This window comes from Periplaneta americana, chromosome 12 (assembly GCF_040183065.1).
Source record: "Periplaneta americana isolate PAMFEO1 chromosome 12, P.americana_PAMFEO1_priV1, whole genome shotgun sequence".
In the NCBI taxonomy this organism is placed as follows: domain Eukaryota; kingdom Metazoa; phylum Arthropoda; class Insecta; order Blattodea; family Blattidae; genus Periplaneta; species Periplaneta americana.
Window position 1 is genome coordinate 98,667,209 of NC_091128.1, and position 17,188 is coordinate 98,684,396.

General features: G+C 35.0%; 1 protein-coding gene across 3 annotated transcripts in view; it reads left to right on the forward strand.

Annotated features, from left to right (window-relative positions):
• Nucleotides 1-17,188, forward strand: part of LOC138710705 (cerebellar degeneration-related protein 2-like) — a 398,695-nt gene that overhangs the window by 281,762 nt on the left and 99,745 nt on the right. The gene's annotated exons all lie outside the window — the stretch shown is intronic.

The window sequence follows — 17,188 nt, forward strand, 5'->3', positions numbered from 1 at the left end:
GTAACGAAGTACTCCAATACAATAAAATATTAATTGACTTACGAAAATACAACTGTCTTCAAATGTTTTTTTATACCATCTCAACATTTCAAATATTACGCTAGATGCATGCTAGATGGCAGTAGTGAACAATGCCTTCTCGTCGAGATCTATACACGATGGCAATGTTACTAGTCAAGAAGGCTTTGTTGATTCAGTTTCATTTTTATTAAGACAGTTGCATTCCACTTCAATTATCCGAATCCCAGTAATCAACGTCACTTGATAGATGATTTTCAATAAATCTTAATATTAAACAATCTCTGATACGAGACTATCCATAATATCATATAGCAGAAGCTATAACATAACCTAACTAATATACACAAGTGTTAGAAAAGTTTTAATTAACGATGATGACATAAAAAATAAACATGAATAATTTTAAAAGGAATAATTATTGAATGTACAATTTTCAAATTTGAATGTGGTTGGTGGTTCAATTGATGTTATATTGGACGTGTGCGTTGAACTCGTTGATTTAGGTCTACATGGTGTATTCAACTTATTCAGAATTTCCGAATGAATAATTTTAAAAGGAGTAATTATTGAATGTACAATTTTCAAATTTGAATGTGGTTGGTGGTTCAATTGATGTTATATTGGACGTGTGCGTAATAGAAGTGGAACTCGTTGATTTAGGCCTACATGGTGTATTCAACTTATTCAGAATTTCCGAATGAATAATTTTAAAAGGAGTAATTATTGAATGTACAATTTTCAAATTTGAATGTGGTTGGTGGTTCAATTGATGTTATATTGGACGTGTGCGTAATAGAAGTGGAACTCGTTGATTTAGGCCTACATGGTGTATTCAACTTATTCAGAATTTCCGAATGAATAATTTTAAAAGGAGTAATTATTGAATGTACAATTTTCAAATTTGAATGTGGTTGGTGGTTCAATTGATGTTATATTGGACGTGTGCGTAATAGAAGTGGAACTCGTTGATTTAGGCCTACATGGTGTATTCAACTTATTCAGGATTTCCGAATGGTGCTCTTCATTTATTTGTAAATGGGATTTCAGAAGATGCATAGGTATGAGCAGTGATTTTTATTAATTCTTGTTCTTGAATGCCAATGCAAGTCATATTTGAAACTGCTGTGCATTGACTGGAGTGGTTTGTAATTTTATATGTATATGTATATATATATATATATATATATATATATATATATTTTTTTTAACGTCCAGACCAGCGCAGTTTCAAATGTTGGCAAACAAAGAAACAAATGCTAGGGACGCGATAAAATTAAACAAATGCTAGGGACGCGATAAAATTGTGCGATAAGCAGCCATGATTGGTTGAAATACGTCCTTTCGTACCGTTTTATTGGTCAAAAGTAGTATGACATAGTAAGAGTGTAATAGTCAATGTAATTGTCCTCAAAATGGATACCTTAGGAATATTACACAATTACAAACATATGCGTAACGGAAAATCGGCATTTTAAAGTCACGTTTCGATACTTTAACTTAATTTACCCACATTCAAATACTAGTCTATAAGCTCCAGTAAATTGAATTCTAAAACACTGAAATTTTTACTGCATGTCCTGAAAAGTGTGAACAAAACTACAGAGTTTTCTTTTTTTGGATAAAATAAATATTTTCATAATTGAAAAATAAAATATACTCCCCGAACTTCTGAAAAAAAAGAAGATAATTTGTAAACTGTTAGGATTAATATTTTCAGGTCATTCATACATTCAAAATTAAAATGATGATTACGTTTTAAATTACTGGAGGCCTACATGTCAAATATACTGTACAATTTTTTTCAAGCCTGTAACTTAGCCTATATTTTGTGTGAGTAAACACATTTTGAAAAAAAAGTTAACATTAAAGAAATAATAATTCAAAAAGTATTAAACTGATACTAATAAAACTTGGGGGCATTAATGCTAATAACAAGAGGTTGCTGTATATAAAAATTATCCCTAGCTTAAGAAATGTAGAAAATCTAAATTTCAGCAATTTCATTCCTTAATAAGTTTTATTCTTATTTGTTTGCCATTTAGGTGAGACAAATAAAAATCTGTTTTAATGTAGTTTGTGATGATTGATGATTTCGGTAATATTAAAATGCTTTATAGGGCCTTTGGTCCATTACGTTTCGTCCACTTTTTTTTTTGTCCACCGACAAATTTGTCTATTTCATAATTCGTCCATTAAGTTTTGTCCAATGACCATTTAGTCCATTTTCATGCTTTGTCCATTATATTTTCGTCCACTGACTATTTCGTCCACTACGGCAAAAAATATGACATGAAACATATTTTATTTGGTGAAAATATAATTTATTTAAATTTAGATGTATGTTTGTATTATAAACATGATTAGTCATTTTCTTCTTCCTGAAAAACTTCAACAGGGTTAATTTTTAATCTACATGAAATTCCTCTCAGATATGTTTCCAGCCGGCCGTCGTTCTTGTAGTCTTCATACCGTGTAACCATTTCTCTGATGCGTTAATGATTATTGATACGTCATGGTACACGGACTCGCGTATGTCCTCTCAACAATATTGAGTAATCACCTACCTATTTGATTCCTGTTCATCCAGCAAGACTTCCAAATGCTGGGATGATGAACAACCATGAGTTTTTTTAAATTTACTATGCCAACCTTCGACGGCATTGTTAAGGTAAGAGTTCATTACATCTTATCGCACTCCTCGTACGAATCGCAAGCAACGGATATTTTAAGTGCAGTGCGTTCACTGCAACGGCTCTACCTCATCGCCTCATCGGATTCCCCTATCAGCTGTTTGAAACATGACGTCGTACGATATTGACATTGCTGAAAACAGAGAAGTTGAGTTTAGATCTATTAATTATAACTGTTAGCGAATAAGAATTTGTAATTGCTTCATGCGTCTTAATTGAAGAAGAAGAAACGAAAGAAATATTGGTTACATAATATATATGTAAGAAATGACTTGATTACTGTAATGGGAACGCCTCAAATTATATAATTCTTCACAGTTTTCTACAAGCAAAATAAGTTTTCCGTCTACCATTTTGGCGCGACACTGAACATGGCACAACATAATAGTAACAGTTGAGCAATTAAAATTGATTTATTAAAGAAGGCCATGATAGCACGCATCGGAAAAGTTGCTCATCCGAGAAACGTGGACGGATTTGCCGAGAGCCGATGCGTGCGATACGATGTAGTGAACGCGGTTACATAACAATTACAGCAAAGATTGTCTTTTTCCGATCCGTGCGACTCGTCCGATGAGTGCGATACGATGTAGTTAACGCTTACCTCTAGTCCTCTGTTCCCCACTCAATACTGCTTCGTACACATTCCATGTTTCTGGTTGAAATCTTGCAATGCGCTCCATTCGCCTTCCTCTTTAACGAATTCCTCTCGCATAAACTCTTTCCACGATTCTATAACTTCTTCAGTCTCTTCTGTTGATCTTTCTGCCACAAAATCAAATATTTCGAAAACATCTTGCAAAGGTACAAATGGTAGTCCAAACAACAATGCAGCATTTCGGCGACAATCATTGCCTGCAGATGCATTATGAGATGGACGAAAGGTTATGGACATAAAAGGTGTGGACAAAATGTATGGACCAATCGGTTGTGGACAAGAGAACGTCGACGAAAGTGAGTGGACGAAAGGCCCGCAAACCTTAAAATGTTGTGTAAGAGTTTCAACTTTGCTGTCATTCCTTCAACATTTTGTCACGTACGAATAACAAAAAAGAAAACCTGTTCGGGTCATTAATATGTTGTTCATAGACGATCATAGATAGTGAAATGGTATTTGAAGTGATCCGAATCGTGCAAGTATCTTCTCTTGACAGAAAGTCGATTGTAGTGCACTTGTGTAAGGCATTACTCTAGCTAACAAGGACGAAGTGAATAATTGTTCTTGTGAACGTATTCTCAGAACGACTAGACTATTATGTTCCGCATATTTCAACTCCTTCGGAGTTGTTTTCATATCTTGACATCCGACAGGAAATACGTACAATGTTTGTACAAAGAAATGTTATGGATTAGTAATACAAGGACTTCAAGTCAGTTACATCGACGACCACTATGCTAGTTGAGTTTTTTATTATACTTGACGGAATGTCACTTACTGTACGTCATGCGTTCAAGCCAATCACTTCCTGTAATTACGCCGTGAAAAATCTAATGTTGTCCATTTCCAAGTTTCAGTGGTGAGCTATAGAACCTAGTTATATTCGAAGTCTATTACACTGGGTGGAAGTAATACTGAGTGGTGTGCGAAAAAGTAGTCCGCCTCTCGTTTGAATGAATGTGATATTTGACTAGAAATGCCATTATCGTATCGTATTGTGTAAACAGGTGCAACAACGGTCAGTTTTATGTAATAATCTTAGAGACGGCCAAATTAGACTTTAGGAACTACACTTGTGATCCTCACTATACTAGTTATTTATAATTGCCAAACATCGGTATACAATATTTGTACAATAGGAGGACATACGTCATCAGAGTCATTAACTCTCACTCTTCAATCTCTCTGTCGTCGCTGTCTACGATAAGAATGGCAATAAAATTGGCCCCCAGCTTGAAAACCGCGAACGTAGAGTAGGCTATGCCACTAGCTTTAGGCTAAAGTTTACTTCATCTCAGATTCGTGATTGCGTTGTATATTATCTATTATTCCCTGCAGTGATTCTTGATCTGTATGCATAATTTATTACTCTACTTAAAGTTGTATCTGCCATTAAACCTGCGATTCGCGAGTTCACATGCAGCCCGAGGTGATGGGTTTTTTGGAACAGTAAAAATTCCTGGCATAGATGTTTTCGAAAGTTAATATTGTGGTTGGGAGTTTTAGTCTATTACACTTTTACTACTTTTGACCAATAAAACGGTACGGAATGACGTGTTTCAACCAATCATTGCTGCTTATCCTAAAATTGTTATCACATCCCTAGCATTTGTTTCTTTGTTATTTAGTTTATGTTATAGCTTTTGCTGTATGAGTTTATAGATAGTCTGAGATTGTTTAATATTATATTGACTATTACACTTTTACTACGTCATAGGGGAGACTTGTACCTTTAGCATAGTGTATTTTGAACACTTTTTGTTTTTTAATTTTTACTGCTACCTAGAGGATTCAAACTGAAGTAAATTGTAGAGAAAGCCGCTGAGTAGCTCTGATCGTAGTTTCGATTTGATTTACTGCAAAGTGTGAGTTCTGTGGACAAAAGTTTTTTTTTTAGTACCAAAAGTAAACATTTCGTTCATTGATATGTTTTAAAACACAAAACCAGATTGTACGTGTTCATATCTTTCAAGTATGGTGTGTTCCTTATCATCTGGTGAGTAATAACATATTTTAATTTCCATGATTCATTCGAATCTCTAGTTTTGGGAGCCATATTTGTTTAAAAGTGCACCCTCTTGTACCTTTGAACATAAAACAAGTTGTACCATGGAACATGTTCCAAGGTACACGATACTATCGGTTTTTGTTTTTCTTTTATTTTAAGATCATGTCACGAAGTAAGTCTGGAGTTAAGAGACCCCCCAATTGATACAGATGCCTTGAAGAAAGCTGTTGAAGCAGTTATTGCTCCTCCAGGAAACAAAATCTCAGAGACGCCTGCTCTGGTTTATGATTGAAAATACATTTTAAATATGATTGTCAGTTCTTACAACTATATTCCCGCCTATATTTCATGTGTTCCAACTAAATGGAGGGTATGTTTCAAGGTACAGGAACCTGTTGTACCTTTGAGTACATAACATATCCATTCATTTTATTTTTTCCATCCTTAATAGATCCGTTAAACAGGAAAATACATACAGGACGTTGAAAGGAATCTTCAATAATTATTTCAAGAATTTTTTCATTAAAAAAAATGTCATTTCCCAAAATTAAATAAATAAAATGTGAAAAGTGTTTAAAGGTACAACAGTCTCCCCTACTACTTTTGACCAATAAACTGTACGAAAGGACGTGTTTCAACCAATTATGAATGTTTAGCGCTACAATTTTTTCACTTCCCTAGCATTTGTTTTATCACTTCCCTAGAATTTGTAGGGAATATTCTTAAGGGTCTATTTTAGTGTTAAATAAAAGTTTGCATAAATAATTTGTACATATCCTTGTAAGACCAAAAACATTCATTAATGTTAGGGTGGTGATAATTATTTTACTTGAAATCGCACAACCACCAGACACTTAAACGTTTCAATCAATTATAGAAATTCTATTAATATTCTTATCAATTTTATGCGCTTTCTTTCAGAAGATACGGCTCATGCATTTTGTCAAGACACTTCCCCACTCTTCCTACAGAGCTGCGCACGAGATCGGATGAGTCTACTTACGAATTATAGGGGAAATGGTTAGTCTTTGCCTTAAACTCTGTAGACACACGCCCGACCTTCCCTTCTACTCCTACCCCTTACATAGATACGTTGTTCCCGTACTGCACATCGCGGATGTCTTGACAAAATGCATGAGCTGTACTTGAACAAACAGATCTATCACAATTTGTACCGAATGTAGCTTCAAAACTGTAGCCATATCTGAGTTCGTGGCTCACAATAAAAAGGTCACTCTACCCTCACCCCCGGCCTGAAATTGTATTGTACGGAAACATTGTATGCGATGGGGAACAGTGGTAGATGGTGTGAGTATCCGCTCTGAGTTGAGCAACGGTGTTACTAGTACAAATCCGACGTTGGATAGCGAAGGGTTAGAACATAGTTACCTACATAGAACTCTTGACAAGGTTCATTGCGTTAAGCAAGAGCACAATGACAATAATAACTATACAATCTTTGAGGCGTTAAGTTGGACGAAGAATGACTGTAATCTCATATCTTGTTACAGTCGTGAGATTATGAAAGCCTGAGAGCTCTTTTTCCTTACTTTCATATGCCTTCAGAGCATTGCAAGGGGGGTTTTACCTTTCATATTCCAATGTATCAGAGTGAATTTAATTTGTTTACAGTAATGAAGCTTCCTCCTGAATGAACATCTAGGTTTTATCTCCACGGGATAAAACCAATGGAGCGTGAAGCTTTCCGTTCCCTTATTTTAATTCAGAGGTCAAGAAATTTATGTTCTGTATGGCCTGGTGCTTGAACAATGAAAGGGTATTAACATGACCCTCCTTTAATCGGAAAGGAATCAATAAGAAACGTTCTATCCAGATGAATATTCTGATACTGTTTGGATAAGATGGTGAAAGTTGCTTTATTTATATGCAGTATTTATTTCAATTGTTCCTACTTCAGTTGCCAAGTATACGCCTGTTACATCCACCACCAGTTGAGAAAGCTTTCAGGATAACCAACCTATGAATTTTAACCCTAAATGTTCAATCGACACGTAAACTGGTTGTGAATACAATTCCTACAGCGGTTGTATGGATATGATGTTACTGTTGTACTGATATTTATACCTGAATAGTAGCTTACTAAAAAAAAAACTGGCTTGTTTACAGAAAATAGTACCCCCACCATATATAAAGGATTCAGAGTCATAGTGGGCCAAGCGCCATTTATTAAAAACGGAGATAGCAAGGGTTAAAGTTAAGTGAATACCATAATTTAATGAAGATAGATATATCATTTAGTTTTAATGTGCACACTTTATATTATTTGCTATATGTTTCATTGAATTATGGGAAGCACTTAATTTTAACCCTTGTTTTCTCCGTTTTAAATGTATGGCGCTGAAGTGCTTACCATAATTCAATGAATCATATAGCAAATAATATAAAGTGTGCACATTAAAACTAAATTATATGTAAATCTCCATTAAATTATGATATTAACTTAACTTTAACCCTTGCTTTCTCCGTTTTTAATAAATGGCGCTTGGCCTACTATGGCTCTGACCCCTTCATATTTCCTCTTCAATATGAATATGAAAAGGGAACTTGAATTTGGGGACACAAGTGTAAAATGCAAGCTTGTCTAACTTCGCATCGCAAAATCGGTCGTCTCATCATATACATAGGCCTATTATACAGGGTGGAAGTGAAATAACCCTTCAGGTTGAAAGGGACGATTGGGTACACTTAAATGAGTAGGTAACCTATATTATAAATAGATCTAGGATTTTTAGGCAAATGCCTATTTAGTTCCTTTAGGAAAATGTGCAAAATAATTGCAGATGTTTGCAATTTATGGAAAATTATACTCATTGGAAGTATTTTATAATGCCTAAAATTACCTAAAATGGGGGTCAGTGCCTATATATTTTTTTGTACATAAACCTGCCTAAACAAATAATTTTTAAGAGCTTTTTTTTAAAGAATTCACAAGAACTTTTAAGAATTAGTATTATGGTTTACTTAAAAATTATTTATTTTAAAATTTGTTTCACGCACGGAATGACACCACTTTGTCGTACGAAGACCAGACTATAAGCGAATTCGTGTCGACACTCGACAGTGAAAAGCTATTTACAGCTGGCCGCCAACAATTTGATACGTATATGATTAACGTTTTAACTACCAACCGTTTTGAACGCTTCAACGACAATTGCATTTCTAGTTTCATTCTCTGTGTATATGATTTAGTGCTCATATCCTGTATTGTATTATAGTCCCGTCGCTCTAATTTCCGGCAGCCAATCAATTTGCAGGTCGGCTACATTTAAACGTGTGCATCTTGTGATTCGCTGATGAAGATGTTTTGAATTTCCTAAGGCTCGACAAATATTTAATATAATCGCCCGCCATTTTGGCTCTTTCGTTGGCGTTCGCAGAAAGCACACGAAGTCGTTATTTGCCGCTCAATCATTTGCTGAATTACAGTGCGTTTGATTTATTATCATAGGAGCTATGACATAATAATGTTTACGGTGTGGCAAGTATATTCCTAGTCTGGTAGCTCGGCAACGAAAGAACAAAAATGGCGAACGATACTATCTACCTAGACTTTATAGAGCCTTCACTTCCTAAGACGTAAGCAAAGAGGAGGAAACACGCCTGGAATAACAGCGTCGCGACTATAGTTGCATTGCATAGCAGTGTGAAGAGAAATAATACCGAAAGAAAAGTGTTCGAAAACTTCTTTAATTCATTCCTGGCTAAAGGATTATAATCTTATTTACGACGGGAAAATATTTTTTGTCGTTTATGTAGAAAACAGGTAGACCCTAAGGATTAGACATCTTCTTCGTTACGGTAGGCAAGCCGGTAACTAATTTATTGGTTTTCAGTGAAGTTCTCAGATTATTTAAGGCTGACACCCAGTCACAAATTAACCTAAGTCTATTTTAAGAAATGTAAAATCGTTGACCTTTTCTTCTTTGGAGTTAAAAAATGTATTATTATTATTATTATTATTATTATTATTATTATTATTATTATTATTATTATTATTATTATTATTAAAGGAGGTTAGATTATACAGTTATTCGAACCTCAATTTGAAGAAAAATTAAATCAAAACTATGCATATGGATCGATGTTATCCGGGCTAAAGGGCCGTTGTCTGTTGGCGCTGTTGCTATCATACGTTTCGTCTGCTGCTGCGGCAGACATCGTCAGTGATGTAACACACGGGAGCGCAAAGATCCACACCACTGACGATGTCTGCCGCAGCAGCAGACGAAACGTATGGTAGCAACAGCGCCAACAGACCACGGCCCTTTAGCCCGGATAACATCGATCCATATAACGCCGGCCGTGAAAGCCTACATTCCAAGACAGAACTATGCATTTCGAATCATACTTACTAAACCCATCCGTTCTTTCAGATTACATTTTAAGCCTTCAAAATGGTTTTAACAGATAACAGACATAGCCTAACTGTTGAAAATTTGGAGAAGAACTTGGTAATATATTGGGCTACTAATTATGAAAACAAATAGCATGTGATGCTTATAGTCATACACATAAAAATATAAAAATACTTACTTTCATGCATAACTAATCGTTTCGTGGCCCATTTTGGATACGAAAAATAAATTTCTTGTCTTGTCTAAAATTAAAGAATAGTGCCTAATTATATAATTCGACCCTCCTAAGTACAAACATTGTAACTCAATTTTTTTTTATGGTTTTGAGTTATCCTAGTTAATATGGTCTTAAATTGTTTCTTTTTCTTCCAGTACTATCATTGTAACTCTAAACCTCCCCAATTGTATGTAAAAATCGTATTGTTACTCTACATATCTGTATACACTAATTTACACGATCATTTTAAAACTTCATTTTCATCTCCTGGAAAATGTAAGAAAGTGAGTTACAATGTTAGTACTTGTGATGGTCGAATTTTGTAACCTATTTTAGGTGCTTAAAATGTCAATTTTTCATGCCTAAAATTCCGAGGTCTAATTATAAAATTAAGCTGGAATATAACTTTAATGTAACTTTTCGTTCAGCAAAAGAAATTTACAATGTTGCATTTTATTCTCATCAACTTTGTAGAAGTGGAGATACCTCCTTTTTGCAGGGAACCCTTCCATTACTCTCGTTATTGCATGCCTAGCACTTGTCAGTAACCTGTCAGGTTGGAACTATAGAAGATTACCTCATTATCACAACCCAGTGAATGAACTATCCATATCAACTATCTCATAGTACGGGCTTATCTCACCAGGGACTTGACCTGAAACAGATTGAAAAGAGAAACTAAGAATTCCGTTAGTCATAATATTGAATGTGTATGTAATAGTTACGTTAAAGCTATGAAATTATATCAAGAAAACTATGGAGATAAATTTGCCTAATCTGTTACACGATCTTTCGTCACGAGGAAAGACAAATGAAAGGCGTTACCACGCCGACCGAAATGGATGATATTTCATTGTATTCGGGACAATCGCAATAAGGTTTAAGCAGTTTTCAGCATAGTTAAATAATTTCTGATGTCGTGGAGTCATTTCTGTGCTTTCTGTATTTTGTATTACTATATGCATATTATGTTGTAATGGACATGCAGGACATAGTCCTTGCTTTACGAATATTTAATATACCTTGCTTCTCGAGTGGTTCATTGCTTCGTTTATGACAAGAGATACTAATCCTGTAGCAAATAAAGCGCTCTTCCTCTGGACAGTGACTGTACCTGCCTGTACTTGTGAGACCTGAAGACTTCTGGTCCTTCGACAAATTTGAACGAAATGTATGATTATTTTACATATTGTATTAATTTCTCCGAAACATAAGGATTTGGGGATACACTGCCCAATATATTTGATTTATTTTATGTAAGAAACGAAATTTAAAAAGTGCTCGAGCTGATTTAGAGTTCATCGGAATTTAGATTTTGTTTTTTCTTCTTTCTATTTCAAATAAAGACCCGTAGATCTTTTACTAAAGATTATTACACAGCGTGTTTCCATTTATGTGGATAGTGTAACTCAAAACAACACAACTTATATGTCGATCATTCCCGAGTTATAGGCCTTCCAAGGTTCTGCTGGAATTGTTAATAAGCATAGCACTGCCTGTGTACCAGAAATAATTCGTCATTCTACAAGAAGTGCTCAAGATGTCCACCTAGCACTTGAATACACGACCACGCACTCCGCATCATTGATGGTCTAACACGTTCAAACAAAAATTCCACGTATTTGCTGGCAACCACATTCTGGCCGAGTATTGCAATGTCCTTAACGGGTTCTGCCTTGAAGTGCCACCACAGGATTGAGATCCGGAGAGCGTGCAGGCCAAGCGTCCTGCACGTTCTTTTTGTGCGGGAACCGCACTTCCAGATGGGTTCTGGCCACTGCTGAAATGCGGTGGCACATCATCTTGCATGAACCACATACACCATACTAGAGCCAGCGGGATACTCTCGAGTAATGTCACATCTGCCTGTTGTCTCAGGTAGTACAATCAGCAGTGCTTGACTTCCGATGTGGGTTTGATGTCAATGGTGCCATGAGACTAGAAATACACTTCAAGTTTGTATCTAAAAACCGTCTGTATACAATCAGGAATGTATCTACTGCCAACTGGTGACACGTACAAACCTGTAACTTGTAAATAATAGACAATAGGAAATACTTATGTTCATCGGACTTTTGTGTTGCTTTCAGGTGTACTATTCATACCCTACCTACTTTCCACATAGTAAATGGAAACACTCTGTATTCATATGCATAATTTCCTGAAAAATTGTGTTGTAGAACATCCGCACAATAGTTAAAAGAAATGTGTGTAGACAGAAAGATAGACCGCATGTTAAAAACCACTATAGTCAGATCATACGTTTGGTGCGTGAAAAAGTCTGAAATATTCCTAAATGTCGAACTTTCCTGAAAACTATACTTTTTTATGATTTTTCGCCCATACGTGCTACATGCCCTACCCATCTCAAACGTCTGCATTTAATGTTCCTAATTACGTCACATGAAGAATACAATGCGTGCAGTTCTACATTGTGTAACTTTCTCGATTTTCCTGTAACATTCCTCTTAGCATCAAATATTTTCCTAAGAACCTTATTCTCAAATATCCTTAATCTCTGTTCCTCTCTCAAAGTGAGAGTCCATGTTTCACAACCATACAGAACAACTGGTAGTATAATTGTTTTATAAATTCTAACTTTCAGCTCCTTTGTGAGCAACCTGTATAACAAAAGCTTCTCAACCGAATAACAGACATTTCCCATATTTATTCTGCGTTTAATTTCCTCATTTATATTTGTTACTGTTGCTCCAAATATTTGAATTTTTCCACCTCTTCAAAGGATAAATTTCCAATTTTTAGATTTCCATTTCATACAATATTCTGATCACGAGACATAATCATATAGCCTACTTTGTCTTTTCGGGATTTACTTCCAAATCTATCTCTTTACTTGCTTCAAGTAAAATTCCCGTGTTTTCCCTAATAGCTTATGGATTTTCTCCTAACATATTCACGTCATCCGCATAGACAAGAAGCTCTCTATTATCCTGAACTTTCCTAATGGTATATTCTAGAGCGAAGTTAAAAAGTAAAGGTGATAGTGCATCTCCTTGCTTTAGCCCGCAATGAATTATTGGAAAAGCATCTGGCAGAAACTGATCTATAAGGGCTCTGCTGTAGCTACGTTTCACTGAGACACATTTTAATTAATCGAACTAGTTTCTGGGAATACCAAATTCAATAAGAGTACCATATAAAAGTTCTCTCTTAACCGAGTCATATTATTAACTTTAATGTCACTCAATGAAAATGAAAGATATCGGACTGGAGTTGATATAAAGTCACTGACAGTGAGAAAATGAATCTAATTGTCGATTGATAACTCAGCGAGACCCCAAGTCTAATTTTCTTATCGTTGCTTCAGTCTTCTCCTGAATAGTGAACACTGTTATTTGGATCATGAAGATTAGAATTAAAAATTAAAAATATCGGATAGGTGCGCAAGATTTGCAACACAGAAGTAGTTCCTCAGACGATCTCATTCCTATTAAACTCAGTCTGTTTCCAAAGTCTGAGATAAACAAAAATATTCCAGCAAGTTGATAAAAAGCAGAGAATGTAATAAAGTTAAGCTTAGTTAAAAAAAAACTGTTTGAAAATATACCTTGGTGGTGTGGATCTCTTCTAAATTGCTGGCTGATTCCCGGGATCCGCAGACCACAGGTTCGGAACCACTGCTGTACAGAATGTTAATAAACAATACTAAACAAAGGTATAGGCGTTATTGCAGTACTTATAACTAACATGAAAATGTTCCCCAGTCCCTAACAACTTTATGGAATTAGAGTTTTATTAGACTGTGATTAACTAGTTACAGTTTGGGATTGAGCCTATCGGCCCTGGCTAGAGTGGAACATCACAGGGGAAGCTAAGAGTGGGGATGTAGTGGAACTGGTAAGAGGTGGTGACAGGCTAACGGTCTGGCCATTCATATACGCAGAAGTCATACAGGTGTAGTATTTCGTTAATGTTTTTATGAAGCTTGTACTGTAGACGTTGTCAGTTCGGAAGCTGGCGAATAGGGGAGTGGTTTCAAGTAACTTTGGAGTAACAGTTGATGCATTCCTTTTGCATGCTTCACAGTACCAGTGAGTTGAGTCCCGTATAATAGGAAAATCGGTCCTCTCTTTAACATCGCATGGTATTCGTTCGGAAAAAAACTTCTTAATTTTAAAGCCTAATAGGGGAAACTCGGCTAATTCCGCAGTACGGGTAATTCCACAGTAGTGCATATATGATTTTACTGCGGCTTTACAATAGCGTGAACGTAAGTTTTGAGAGGCTGTCAACAGGAGGCATGTCCTCTGCAGTGCTACAGAAAAAAAAATCAAGGATATTGATAGACACCTCTGTCGGCAATACAGTGAAACATCGAAAGTTGGCTGTTTTTCGTGTTTTGCTATACAGCTGTGAAAAAAGTGAGCATTGTTACATATAAATTGTTTCTTTTATGTTACTTTCATAATGTCTTTCATAATTATTTACGACTGCGGAATTAGCCAAGTCCTATTGCGGATTTATCAACACTGTTGCGGAATTACCCGAGTTCTTTTTCAACTGTAATGTATGTACAACTAAATATATTTGCATTTGAAAGGTTTCGTCCATGTCTACATATCTTGATAATATTTCTCAATAAGCATTTTGATAAAAAAAATGATAGATTTAATTCTTAATATTGCGAAATTAGCCGAGTCTCCCCTATATATATATATATATAGGTGAATAAAGTCCTTTCTGTGTTAATACATAAAATTTCGAACCGATAATTTACTGTTTTAGCTCAGTGTTATTTCTTAACACTCTGCAGATATTTCCTTTAACTCCTGAGACTTCGCAAGGAGCCAAGGAAATGATAATGCTCTTACCTTTAATTTACTTTCCCTTCTTGATTCGATTCTTCCTAAAATTCGTATATCCGCCAAATACGTCTATCTCTCAATACACCTGTGGAATACGTAGGGAGACTAGAACTTGGTTCTCATGAAATGAAGTTGTTCCTTTTAACATGATGAATGCTCTTGGCAGTTCTCAGGAAGCTTCAGGTTGAAATACGCCCACTACACACGACCATCTTCATATTTCGTTAAGTACGCCTCGATTTCCACTGTTACGTGTTAGGGATGTATTAATCTTCATCTGCGGGTCTCTGAAACGTGTCAAAACCTTTCCTCTTTCACGTTTTAGGTGCGTTTTAAATAAAGTGCTGAGCGCTTGCAAACTTAGCGAATAGGCTATTGCAAGCGTTTGTTTCTCAGACTCCTCAGAAAAATGTTAAATACAGTAACCAATAGCCTTACGAAATTGAACTAATTTTTCCTCCTGCATATCTTGGTATTTCTGAGGCTGTAAAAACAAGAAAGAACTATGCAAAATTAGAACTTTAAGTATGATTTTGATTATGGTGAGACTTGACCACGAAAGAAATGGACGAATAAGAGAACTGCTTGACATGTAGAAGATATATGAATGAATTAACGAGTTACAAAGAGTAAAAAAGAAAAAATGTCAAGAAGATGATATAACCCTTTCTTATATGTTTACTCGTTTCGTAACAATTCATTTCTTTCATCATATTGCGCATAACTTTTACTGCTTATAGTTCTTGAACTCTTGATCTGTGCACACAAATAAGATAACCTGCCATCGGCATAGCTCAGGCGGTAGCGTGTTTTCCTGCTGATCCTGACCTGCGCTCTGGTGTGAATTCGATTCCCGCTTGGGTTGATTACCTGGTTTTTTTTCGAAGCTTTCCCCAACAATTAGACGAATGTCGGGTAATCTTATGGCGAATTCTTAGCCTCATCTCGCTAAATACATCTTACTATCACCAATTCCATCGATGTTAAATGTCCTAGTAGTTCATACAGCTCTATTAAATAACCAACTAAAAAAAGAAACCTATTTTAGTTGTGTTGGTATTTTTTAAAGATTTACATTGACTGGTTTAAACACGTGGATCAGCAGCATCAGTGAAAGCAATTGCAAAGTTATTGCATATTTAAAGAAAGAATTAACAGTTTTATTTTTTTAATAAGGAGCACTACATTAAACCTTTGCATTGCATGGGACATAGGTTAGAACACCCGAAGTATAAAAATAAAACTTGTTAGCTAGTTATAAAGTATTATTACTAACTCGAGCCTTTTTTAAGAGTAGTAAAATGCTGTAGCTAGTAAATTATCATTATTAGTAACTTCTTTTATTGACTTAAACCTGTCCGTCTCATAATAACAAAATATTCTAGTTCCCATACCTCTTGGAAATTAAAACGAAACCTAGTCTAAAATTTATTCGCCATATTCCACACTTTACACCTTTTCACCCCCCCCCCCTAATTAGAAGACTATGGTACCGGGTTCAACCTTTACTTACTGTACATACACATTAAATTTATTTATTTATTATTTATTTAACTTTAAATATACAGAAAACAATATAATTACAACAATAGAAATATAAATAAAATAATACAATCAATATAAAAAGGAGATAAGTAATATTAACAAAATTCGAGGACCGAATGAGCAGCGCTCGTGTTCGGTCGCAGTTCAGATATATTATTAATAAGCATATAAGAGAATATACAAAGTAAAATAAAATAGGAACTAAAATTAAAACTACAGCGACAATGAAATTATATAATATAATAGCCCTATATTAATATAAGAGGAATATAGAAAATGAAATAAAATAAAATAGGAAATAAAAATTAAAATAACAGCGGCAATGAATTTATATAATATAATATTAATATAGAGAAGAATAATATCGTACGTGAATAAAGTAGGACAATTTATAAAAAAAAAAAATATATATATATATATATATAAATTCCAAAATTATAGATTCCAAAATTATAGGGTAGAATACAAATATAATATAGGCTGATTAATTCTTACACATAGGCTATAAATTTATTTAATCAAATTGAAGACATTAGCGCGTTTCTAATTTTCTTCTTATGTTTCAGTGGGTTACATGTTAGAAGTTCTGGGTATACACGCATACAGATAGAATATTTGTGGGGGAGAAATGAAGGGGTTGTGTAAACAGTGCCCGTGCAAGAACATATTGTCCATGCCTGGTTTAGAGCGTTCGGAGTTACGAAAATATCTTCTGGTATATAGGCGTTTTCTTAGTGGACATCCCCCTTCTTTGTTATATAATTAAAATAAATTATTTACGTATTTAATAACGTATGTAAAATAATTAAGTAAATATATTTAATTTAATCGGTTAGGCCTATTGGAA